Source organism: Pristis pectinata, chromosome 17 (assembly GCF_009764475.1).
Source record: "Pristis pectinata isolate sPriPec2 chromosome 17, sPriPec2.1.pri, whole genome shotgun sequence".
In the NCBI taxonomy this organism is placed as follows: Eukaryota; Metazoa; Chordata; class Chondrichthyes; order Rhinopristiformes; family Pristidae; genus Pristis; species Pristis pectinata.
In genome coordinates this window covers 35,869,279-35,881,284 of record NC_067421.1, presented here as the reverse complement: position 1 = coordinate 35,881,284, position 12,006 = coordinate 35,869,279, and the positions used below count along the sequence as shown (strand labels likewise).

At 43.0% G+C, this 12,006-nt stretch overlaps 1 protein-coding gene across 4 annotated transcripts in view; it reads right to left on the bottom strand.

Annotated features, from left to right (window-relative positions):
• The window catches only part of slc7a4 (solute carrier family 7 member 4), a 34,717-nt gene extending 33,538 nt beyond the window's left edge, over positions 1-1,179 (bottom strand). Inside the window, exons 1-2 of one of the 4 annotated variants that reach the window (XM_052032245.1) lie at positions 476-1,179; positions 200-343 (exon numbers count right to left, since the gene is read on the bottom strand). The gene's annotated coding sequence lies outside the window, so the exon portion shown is untranslated. Of the gene's footprint in view, positions 1-199; positions 361-475 lie in introns of those variants that run through there. The other 3 variants (XM_052032246.1, XM_052032247.1, XM_052032248.1) reach the window with 3 other exon arrangements.
• Between the last annotated feature and the right edge of the window lie 10,827 nt (positions 1,180-12,006).

The window sequence follows — 12,006 nt, the reverse complement described above, 5'->3', positions numbered from 1 at the left end:
ATTTGCAAACCACCTCCGCGGCGGACTGTTGGGGGAAGCTTTCTGTGGAAAAAATAAGCTCACGGCTGCTTGAGAAGGTTCAGTGGGCGTCGGGGAAGGAGAAGCAAACAGAGAGGCAATGGCACTCCCAAAACAGCAGCCGAAAAATAGCAGGGTGGGCGTAGAATGGGGTGTGGAGGGAGACGGAGGAAGGGTGTACCTGGTTTCCCGAGTCCTTTGTCTGACCGCTTCTTACAATCACTCTCCTGTCTTTCTCTCCGGATGCACTGACGTCAGACAGTGCTGGAGAGAAGGCGAGAGAGAGGGATAATACTGGGAATGTTCGACATTGGGTGAAGAGTACCTGTGGATAAAGAATTCCAATGACATGTCTTCAGAAGGTGTCAAAAGGAGACAAGAGAGAGCGAGCAAGCACTGGAAATAAAAGAGGTCAAAGAACAGAGGGGGGAAACAAGGTCACAGGTTTTGAGGTTACCTTCCAGTACCAGAGGACAGTTCAACAGATGTTCTGACTCAAGCGGCCGGTGAGGTTGGACTAAATTGGAAGGACACGTCAGCGACTACATTTTCGGGTCTCTACTCCGCACTGGGCACTGAACGCACCCACAGAGCTCTCTAGCTGGTCGTAACAACAGGGGAAACACGTCCACTTTTAAATAGAGGATTCAGGAAGAGATTTGCAACAGGGAGTTAAGAGATAACATTTCTGATCTCTTAGCGAGAATTTTTTTTTAAATCCAAACGCGTTTTGGGCTTAAGAATTAATATTTTGTTGAGCCTGCAAGGATTTAAATGTGAAGCCTACCCTACCTTTGCCTGTTGCAAACCTGAAGTTCGAGTTATTTTGCCAGAGGAAAATTAAATCGACGTGGGTTGTGTTGCAAAACAAAAATCCCGAGTCAATTTAAATTCTGATACAGGTGTTTTAAAAGTGGGCAGAGCTGGAGATGGCGAATGAATTGGATTATTTTTATCTTATCCTTCCGATTGCATTTTAATTTTGCGCTGTAAATTGGCGGCGGGGGGGGGGAGTGAATTTTGCTCCGTAAATTGTTGAGGAGGGGCGAATTTTGCGCCCTGAATTGTTGGGGAGGGGCGAATTTTGCACCGTAAATTGTTGAGGGGCGAATTTTGCGCCCTAAATTGTTGAGGAGGGGCGAATTTTGCAGCGTAAATTGTTGAAGCGGGGCGAATTTTGCTGTCAGGATCCCCTGCACCTCGTGGCCAGCCGCTGATCTTCCACATCAAAGAAGTTTTGATTTGAGGAAGAGAGGGAGCCCGGGATAGAAAGAAAAACTGAGATCAAATTACACAGAGAAAAAAAATTAAAACAATCTGCAGATGTTAGAAATCTGAAATAAATCAGAAAATCCTGGAAGTACTCAGCAGGTTAGGCAGCGTCTGTGGAGAGAGAAACAGAGGCAATGTTTCAGATAGAAGAGCCTTAGAAATGAGAAAGAGAGAAAACTAAGTTATCTTTGAGTTGTAGTGAAGGAAGTAGGAGGACTGGAGAGAACAAAGGGAATATCTGTGATAAGGTGGCCAAGTCTTGGTCAAAATTGGGTCTGAGAGAATAAAGGAGATTGGGCTTTACTCATTGGAGAGAAGGAGGATGAGAGGAGACATGATAGAGGTGTACAAGATATTAAGAGGAATAGATAGAGTGGACAGCCAGTGCTCCTTTCCCAGGGCACCAATGCTCAAAACAAGAGGACATGGCTTTAAGGTAATGGGTGGGAAGTTCAAGGGAGATGTCAGAGGGAGGTTTTTCACCCAGAGAGTGGTTGGTGCATGAAATGCGCTGCCTGGGGTGGTGGTGGAGGCTGATACATTGGTCAAGTACAAGAGATTGTTAGCTAAGCATATGGAGGAATTTAAGATAGAGTGATATGTGGGAGGAAGGGGTTAGATAGTCTTAGGTGTGGTTTGAAGGGCGGCACAACGTGGTGGGCCGAAGGGCCTGATGTGCTGTATTGTTCTATGGTTCTATGGTTAAAATCTTTTTCACAGATAAGCCAATTCCTCACCACTTTCAGTCCTGTTGCAGGGTCTCGACCTGAAACGTCGACCCTCCCTTTGCATCCACAGATGCTGCTTGGCGTGCTGAGTTCCCCCAATTATCGCCACAGACACTCCCTTTGTTCTACTTCCCACAATCTCTGAAGTTTAAAACTAACTTGTTTTTCCTGTCTTTCTTGAACGCAAACATTAACTCAGTTTCTCTTTCGGAACCATTGTTTCCAGCATTCTCTTTTTTATTTAACTAATAGAGTGTGCGGATTAAGAGAGAAAATATATTTTGTTTAAAATATCTCTGTGATCAATCTACCCCCCTCCAACCTTTGTTCTCCATTTGGCTGGTAATTGGTTTATTATTGGTACATGTACCGAGATACAGTGAAAGGATTTGTTTGCATGCCATCCAAACAGATCATTCCATGCATAAGCACATCGAAATAGTACAAAAAAAGGATTCAGAATCTAGTGTTACAGTTACAGAGAAAGTACAATGCAGGTGGACAAATAAAGTGCAAGGTCGATTGAGAGATCAAGATTAAGAGTTCATCTTTATTGTCTGAGAAGCCCATTCGGGAGTTTTATAACAGTGGGATAGAAGCTGTGTTTGAGCTTGGTTTCATTCTTACCTGTTATATAAGTGACACACATCTCTTTAATCCTGCAGTTGCCTGTTTTGTTAAACTGCTTGGCTGCATCCAGATTTGGATTGGTGACCCTTCCCTTCTGTGATGGATATTCACTCTCCAGGCCCCAAAAACGCTTATTGCTAACCTCAGCTTTTTAGCACTGCAGCATGACCTGTCCAAAGGTCAAGAAATGGTTGCTCATTAAGGTAAAAATCCCTTTTGCAAAAGCTTCAGAAATTGTCCGAGGCTCAAGATGTTTGTTGTTTGCTAAATTAAACTGCTCAGCCTCTTAACATAAACAAGAGAACAATGGAAACAAGAGATCCACATTTACTTAATTAAATCTCCAGTCACCTGGCCTGAAAGTGTGGTTGAAAAAACATCACATGCCAATAATGTCAACTGAGTGAAAAACCGGTATCAATGTTAGAAAGCAGTCGGGGGGGAATGACAGAGAGAAGGGGTTACAGAAAGAAGACCTAGAATTCACTCCTCAGCCTTTGGTTTTTGCGACGGACGATTTATTCGTCTGCAGCTTGTTGGTGTGACTTTTTAGTTTGTAAGAATTGTACTTGTGTTTGGAAGTTCTTTGTAAGTTACAAGTCATTGTTGAGAATTACTTATTAGAATTAAAGATGTCTCACTTAAAATAAAATAACCTGTGTTTAAACTGCTTTGTTAGCTGGAAGTATCTTCTCCTTGGTTGGGAGGAGGGACCCACTGCTCAAAATAGTGATTACTGACAGCTAGACCCTTCTGTAGAGACTAAAGTAGTGAAGTCAACTATTCCTTGAAGTGTAGGTTGATACAGTATAATATCCCTATTGTGAGGGTACTCGTAGATACTTACACCAGATAGAACTTAAAGTCTTGACTTAAGTTTAGAGCTCTCGGACGGCACACTCAATATCATCACACTTCAACTGGGCCCTAACTTTGTTTTTAAGCAGGAATCCTGTCCCCTGTCTGCTAATTCCGCCCTTCTTCCTGGCAATGGTCTGAAACCGAACCACAAGCCCGACCCTGGGTGTGACCCTGAAGTGAAGTTCTGTCCAAAATCTGCTCAGCCACAAGGCCCACCTATTTCCACCTCTGTAACGTGACCTGGGTCAGAGCCTGCCTCAGTTCACCCACTGAGTTGTTCATCCATGGAGACACAAGAGACTAGGATTACATCAAGGAGTCCTGCTAAAATTGGTCAAAGAGCATCAAGGGGAAAACATTCCATCGCCGGAGTCTTACCTCACAAGATAGAGTCATAGATTCATAGAGTCATGAGATAAGGTATAAGGTAAGATGAGATACCTTTATTAGTTACCTGTACATCAAAACACACAGTGAAATACAGCCCGCAAGTGTCGTCATGCTTCCGGTGCCAACATAGCATGCCCACGACTTGCTAACCTGTATGACTTTGGAATGTGGGAGGAAACCAGAGCAGCCAGAGGAAACCCACACAGACACACGGGGAGAACGTACAAACTCTTTACAGACTGTGGCCGGATTTGAACCTGGGTCGCTGGCACTGTAAAGTGTTACACTAACCGCTACACTACTGTGCCCGCCATCGTAGACCAATACAGCATGGATACAGGCCCATCAGCCAGATGAGTCCATGCTGACCATGTTGTCCACCTAGCCAGTCTCAATTTCCTGTGTTTGGCCCATATCCCTTGAGGCCCCGCCCCTCCATGTACCGATCCAAGTTCTTCTTAAATGATACTATTGTACCTGCCTCACCCACTTCCTCTGGCAGCTCGTTCCATATACTCACCACCTTTCGTGTGAAAAAGTTGCTCCTGAAGTCCCTTTTAAATCTTCCCCTCTCACCCTAAACCTATGCCCCCAAGCTTTGGACTCCCCTACCCTGGGGAAAAGACTGTTCCTGTCCACCTTATCTATGCCTCACATAATTTGCTGGATTATGAGATGCTGGAAACCAGAGCAAAAAACAAACTGCTGGAGGAACTCAACAGGTCAGGCAGCATCTGTGGAGGGAAATGGACGATCAACGTTTTGGGTGTAGACCCTTCATCATCCATGTCCTGTTCTAGTCTGATGACCCCAATACTGTCCTGGCCAACTTCCCATCTTTCACCCAATTTAAACACGCTCATCTAAAATTCTGCTGTCTGTCTGACTGCTATGGGAAGCAAGGGGAGGGATTGCTGGGGCTCTGACAGAAATTTTCAGATCTTCTCCCGTGACAGAGGAGGTGCCAGAGACCAGCAGGACAGCAAATGTGGTACCTTTATCCAAGGAGGACGGCTGTGAGAAAGCAGGTAATTACAAGACATGAGTCCAATGAGAGTGGTAGGCAGGTTATTGGAAAAATTTCTGAAGGACAGGATGAATCTACACTTGGAAAAGCAGGGATCGTCAGCACAGCTTTATTGGAGGGAGATCCTGTCTGAATAATTTGATTAAGTTTTTTGAAGAAGTAGCAACATATGTTGATGAGAGCAGTGCAGTTGATGTGGTCTACAGTATAGCCTTTGACAAGGTCCTGCACAGAAGACTAGTTTGGAGGTTAGATCGCATGGGCTCCAGGGAGAGCTAGCTAAGTGGATACAAAATTGGCTTCATAGTAGGGTAATGGTGGAAAGTTGTTGTTTGGACTGGAGGCCTGTGACTAGTGGTGTGCCACAGGGATGAGTGCTGGGCTCATTGTTGTTCATTTATATAAACGACTTGGATGAGAATGTACAAAGTATGGTTAGTCAGTTTGGAGATGACACTAAAACAGCTGGTATCATAGACAATGAAGTAGGTTATCAAAAATTACACTGGGATCTTGATCAGCTAGGTAAATGGGCTGAGGAATGGCAAATGGTATTCAATTCAAATAAGTGTGAGGTGTTGCATTTTGGGGAGACATATGAGGGTAGGACTTTCACAGTGAACAGAGGGACCTAGGAGTACAAGTACATGGTTCCCTGAAAGTGGTGTCACGGGTAGACAGGGTGGTGAAGAAGGCTTTAAGCACACTGGCCTTCATCGGTCAGGGCATTGAGTAGAGGAGTTGTAACATCATGCTGCAGTTGTACAAGATGCTGGTGAGGCCACACCTGGAGTATTGTGTACAGTTTTTATTACCATGTTATTAGGAAAGACGTCATTAAGCTGGAAAGAATGCAAAGAAGATATACAAGAATGTTGCCAGGATTCGAGGGCCTGAGTTATAGGGAGAGATTGGGCAGTCTAGGACTTTATTTCTTGGAGAGTGGGAGACTGAGAGGTGACCTTATAGAGGGGCATAAATAGGGTGAATGCACACAACCTTTTTCCCAGAATTGGAGTATCAAAAACTAGAGGGCATAGGTTTCAGCTGAGAGGGGAAAGATTTAAAAGGGACCTGAGGGACAACTTCTTCATGCAGAAGGTGGTCTGTATATGGAACGAGCTGCCGGAGGAAGTGGTTGAGGCAAATACAATAACAACATTTAAAAGTCATTTGAACAGGTACATAGGAAAGATTTAGAGGGAAATGGGCCAAACACGGGAAAATGGGACTAGCTTAGATGGGAATCTTGGTCGGCATGGACCAGTTGGACCGAAGGGCCTGTTTCCAGGCTGTGTGACTCTAAGACCAGGTCTGGAATGGAAGGCTGGTCCAAAAGAATTTATTTCCAAAATTGGCTCGGTAATAAGAGACAGAGGGTGATGGTGGAGGTTTGATCTTGTGATTGGAAGCCTGTGACCAGTTTGTACCATGGAGGTTGCTGCTGTGACCCTTGGCTATTTGTCTTATAGCTATAACGATTTGAATATGAAAGCAGGAGATATGATTATTAAGTTTGCAAATGACATGAAAATTGGTGGTGGTGTTGATAGTGAGGAGAATAATCTTAGGTTACAGAATAATAGTTATCAGCTGGTTAATTCGGCAGAACACTGGCAGATGGAATTTATTCACAATAAATGCAAGGTGTGCTTTTTTGGAAGTCTAATACGGGTAGAACATGCACCTGAATGCTCAGACCCTACAGAGTATTGAGGAACAGAGACAATGGTTTATACGTCCACAGATCCCTAAATCTGGTGGCACAAGATGGTAAAGAAGGCATACAGGATTTGGCTTTCATTAGCCAGGGCATATAGTCTAAGAGCCGGGAGGTCATGTTACAAATTTATAAAACTTTGGTTTGGCCTGGGGTACCATGTGCAGTTCTGGTTACCATGCTAAAGGAAGGAGAGGTTACAGTGGAGATTTACCAGGATCAAGAAAGATATGGATATATTTTTGGATATTAACGGAATTAGGGAATAGGATGTTAGTGCATGAAAGCAGCACCAGGGTAAAACAACAGCCACCTTATTGAATGACAGAGCAGGCATCGGGGCTGTACGGACATACAAGAGACTGCAGATGCTGGAATCTGGAGCAACAAGACACCTGAGGCAGGATTTAGACTGGAAACGTCAACAATTCCTTTCCCATCACAGATGCTGTTTCACCCTCTGAGTTCCTTCTGCAGATTGTTTGTGGCCCAGGGCTACTCCTAATTGCTTTATCACAAGTTCACAAGACAAAGGAGCAGAAGTAGGCGATTCGGCCCATCGAGTCTGCTCCATGAGCTAAGCCTAAACTATTCCTATCTAGCCCCAATTTCCAGCCTTTTCCCCATATCCCTTGAAACCTTGACTAATTAGATACCTATCAATCTCCTCCTTAAACGGTCCCAATGATCGGGCCTCCACAGCTGTATGTGGCAAAGAATTCCATAAATGTACCACCCTCTGGCTAAAGAAATTTCTCCTCATTTCTGTTTTCAACCAGTACCATCTAATTCTAAGATTGTGCCCTCTAGTCCTGGACTCACCCACCAAGGGAAACAGCTTGGCCACGTCTACTCTGTCCAGTCCTTCCAACATTCTAAATGTTTCTATGAGGTCCCCTCTCATTCTCCTGTACTCCAGTGAGTACAGTCCAAGAGCGGACAAACACTCATCATATGTAAGCCGTTTCACTTATGTTCGCATGTGTGTAAAACAAAAAAAAACAACCGTCATTTTGCTCTAGCAACACACAAAAAGTCCTGGAGGAACTCGGCAGGTCAGGCAGCATCTATGGAGGGAAATAAACAGTTGACGTTTCGGGCTGAGACCTTTCATCAGGACTGGAAAGAAAGAGGGCAGAAGCCAGAATAAAAGGGTGGGGGGAGGGGGAGGAGCACGAGTTGGCAGGTGGTAAGAGGGTCTTAGACAAAAAATGCAGCAGGAACTGTCTTGTAACTAATGCCTTATCTCTTTCCTACTACATATTGAAAGTATAGAAGCCTGAAGTCCCACACCACAAGGTTCACGAACAGCTACTTCCCTTCAACCATTCGGTTCTTGAACCAACCGGCACAACCCTAATCTCTACAGTATAGCAACACTATGACCACTTTGATCACTTTGCACTAAAATGGACTTTGATTTGTTCTAATGGTGTTCTTTCTTGTAAAAATTGTTTAGAATTTACGTTTATGTTTTTCTTGTGACTGCTGCTTATATGATGCCATGCGCCTGTGATGCTGCTGCAAGTTTTTCATTGCACCTGTGCACACACGTACTTGTGCATCTGACAATAAACTTGACTTTGACTTTGAAATTGCAGCACCTTCTTTAAACATACCAGGAATAGCATGTACTGAGAGCATCATTATTTTCCAGGTAATTACAGAACCTGTGCAAAGTCACAGATTAAATGCTATTACCTTGTCTTTGAAAAACACAGTGAAAGACATAAACTAAAACTTGTTACACAGGTTAAGCTGGTTTAACAGTAAAAATATCAAAAAGCCACAAATGTCTGAAATTTCATTTCTTCTATGTCTCCAGTTTCATTTCAAGAAAATCATAGGGATCCAACCACAGTCAGTGAAAGAGAAATATATTATATTTGCAGATACGGGATTTCAAAACAGCTCCTACAAGCTAAGATGACAGTGGAATGGTGACTAAGACTTAAGTAAGCAGAGTTTGTACAAATAGAACAACAGATTGCAAATTACAAACAGGAAACAAAAGACTAGTGGGAGGCTGGAAGTGCTGTTCCAAGGAGTATGTTGCCAGGACTACAGTTACTCATTATTCACCTAAACGATCTGGTTGCAGGAACTGGAAGCATTGTACTAAAAATAGACAACCTAAGGGACGATGTGGTGCATAATGAAGGTGGCCGTAATAAACTATATTAATCAACTTGCAAAATCAACCTGCAAATGGCAAATGAGTTTCAATATCGGTGAGTGTGAGATGGTCAACTTTGGTAGGAGAAATACAGAAAGTAAGAATCAGGTAAACATGAGGGGATATAATTTTAAGGTGATTGGAGGAAGGTATGGGGGGACGTCAGAGGTAAGTTTTTTTTACACAGAGTGGTGGGTGCGTGGAATGCACCGCTGACAGAGGTTGTGGGGGCAGATACATTAGGGATATTGAAGATACTCTTAGATAGACACATGAATGATAGAAAAATGGGGGGCTATGTGGGAAGAGTTAGATAGATATTAGAGCAGGATAAAATGTTGGCACAACATCGTGGGCTGCAGGGCCTGTACTGTGCTGTAGTGTTTGATGTTATGTATGAACAAGAGGTGAAATGGAACTTACAAATATACATTCAAAAACCCCAGAAGCAGCAGCAATGCAAATTATTGCACAAAATGGCACCAGGGCTTAATTTCTAGATGAAAAGAATTCAAAGCAGCTTTTATTTATGTCTTACCTTGCTTTGACCAGACATAATTTATTCCTCACTGTTCTAGTTTACATATTACAAAATTGAATATAGAAGTCAAATCCAGGTAGGACTTTCACAGTGAAAGGTGAGGCCCTGGGGAGTGTTGTAGAACAGAGGGACCTAGGGGTACAAGTACATGGTTCACTGAAAGTGGAGTCACAGGCAGACAGGGAGGTGAAAAAGGCATTTGGCACACTGGTCTTCATAAATCAGGGCACTGAGTATAAAAGTTGGGAGGTCATGGTACAGTTGTACAGGAGGCTGCACTTGGAGTATTGTGTTCAGTTTTGGTCGCCCTGCTATAGAAAAGATGTTATTAAACTGGAAAGAGTGCAGAAAAGATTTACAAGGATGTTGCCAAGACTTGAGGGACTGAGTTATAGGGAGGGGTTGGATGGGCTAGGTCTTTATTCCTTGGAGCGTAGGAGACAGAGAGGTGATCTTATAGAGGGCTATAAAATAATGAGGGGCTTAAATAGGATGAATGCACTCAGTCTTTTTCCCAGGGTTAGGGAATAAAGAACTAGAGGGCATAGGTTTAAAATAAGAGGGGAGAGATTTAATAGGGTCTTGAGGGGCAACATTTTTTTTTACACACAGGGCGGTATCTACGTGGAATGAGCTGCCAAATGAAGTGGTTGAGGCAAGTACAACAACAACTTTTAAAAGACACTTTGAGAGGTACATGGATAGGAAAGGGTTACAAGGTTATGAGTCAAACGCTGGCGAATGGGACTAGCTTGGATGGGGCAGCTTGGACAGCATGGAGCAGTAGGGCTGAAGGGCCTGTGTCTGTGCTGTATAACTCTATGACAATGAAAAAAAATGGGAGTAAAAGTTTCCAAGGATAATACCAGAACTCAAGAGGTTATTACTGTCAGGGATGAGGAAAAAGGACTGTGGAAAAGACAAGGCTATGAGAAGACCTTCCACAATGTTTCACGTACATGATGTTTTCTTTATTTGTTCATGGATGCTCTGCAAGGCCGGCACTGATTACCCATCTCTAATTGTCCCCTGGGACATTTCTGAAGACTTTTAAGAGCCAACCAGATTGGTGGATCTGGAAACACATGCAGGTCTTCCCCAGGTTACAAATGCCCAACTTATATACAGCCTGTACATACGAGTGTTTGGGAGATAAGCAGGATGAATTTACCAGCAGCTGCAGAGGTTACAGGCATGGATCCACCAATCTGGTTGGCTCTTAACTGTCTTCAGAAATGTCCCAGTGGACAATTAGAGATGGGTAATCAGTGCTGGCCTTGCAGATCATCCATAAAGAAAACATCATGTACTTGAAACATTCTGGAAGGTCTTTTCATAGCCTTGTCTTTTCCAGAGTCCTTTTTGGGTTACAGGCGTCGAACTTGGCTTGCAGCAATATCTCAACGGTTGAGTTTGTACTTAAGCCATTCCTCCCTTTAGAAAAAGTTGCATGTTTTTAACTATATTGCTGGGTGCCCACATTTCTGACTTGCAAACGACTCAGGTTACAAACAGCTCTCAGGAACAGAACCCTGTCGTAATCTGGGGGGGAGCCTGTATAGTCCAGACTAGGGCAGCACAGTAGATTTCCTTCTTTGAAGACCTGAGTGAGAGAGGGGTTTTGCAACAGTAAGGTAGCTTCACCACCATTGTTACTGATATTAGCTTTTTATCCTAGATTCATTTAAGTGAATTAGCTTGGTTTAAATTCCCCAACTGCTATGGTAGGATTCTAACTTCTATCTGCAGATCATTCGTTTGGATCTTTTCGATATTAGTCTTACACTAACGCAGTGTAGTATTGGAAATATTTCTGTTTTGGGCAGGTCCAAAACTTCGGTCCATTACTATCAAACATTCACTGCAAAATCCAATGAAGAATTCAATGGAAACCTCATTGCTTAGAAAATGGGGATAATCTAGTTTATTACTGTACTGAGTGATTAAAACAAATAATACAGATGTATTATGAAACCAGACAACAAAAGCAACTCTGGTTTATAAGGAAGTAATAAAAAGTGTAGATGCTGTAAATTCAAAATATTAATTATGTGCCTGATGCTTAGCTGCCCTCTGAGATAAGCTTACAAACCAATCAATGCACACATTCGGGGATAGGCAAAAGATGCTACACCATCTGCACCCACATCCCAGGAGCAAATAAAAAAAGCCCACCCTTTCCACACTGTAACAGGTCACTAAAGAAATTGGTGGGGGGGCAGGTATGAAAAACCAGACGATTCAAACACACACAAGACTGAAAGATCTATCCACAATCTCTGCACAAAATACTGAAGTAGCAAAGGATGGAAATCACTTGTTTTTTTAATAGATCTCTTTACCAAGTGCTTCAAACTCTCTTCCATTGCTTGGAAGTGCATCTCTAATGTGATCAAATTCAAACACAATTACTGGGGACTTAGTTTATTTGAAGGTCTTTCCCCATGGCACTTAACCACCAGTTTTGAAACTACCATGGTAACCAGCTCTAAACAAGGTTTTAATTTTTAGGGTACTTTTTAAATAGGACATTAGGGTCACCTGGCAATTTGTGACTGAAGAACAAAAAAGCTACTGCAGATATTCCAATTAATGTGTTTACTGATTCGGTTCTCAAAATATGAGTGGAATGTCATCTCAAAA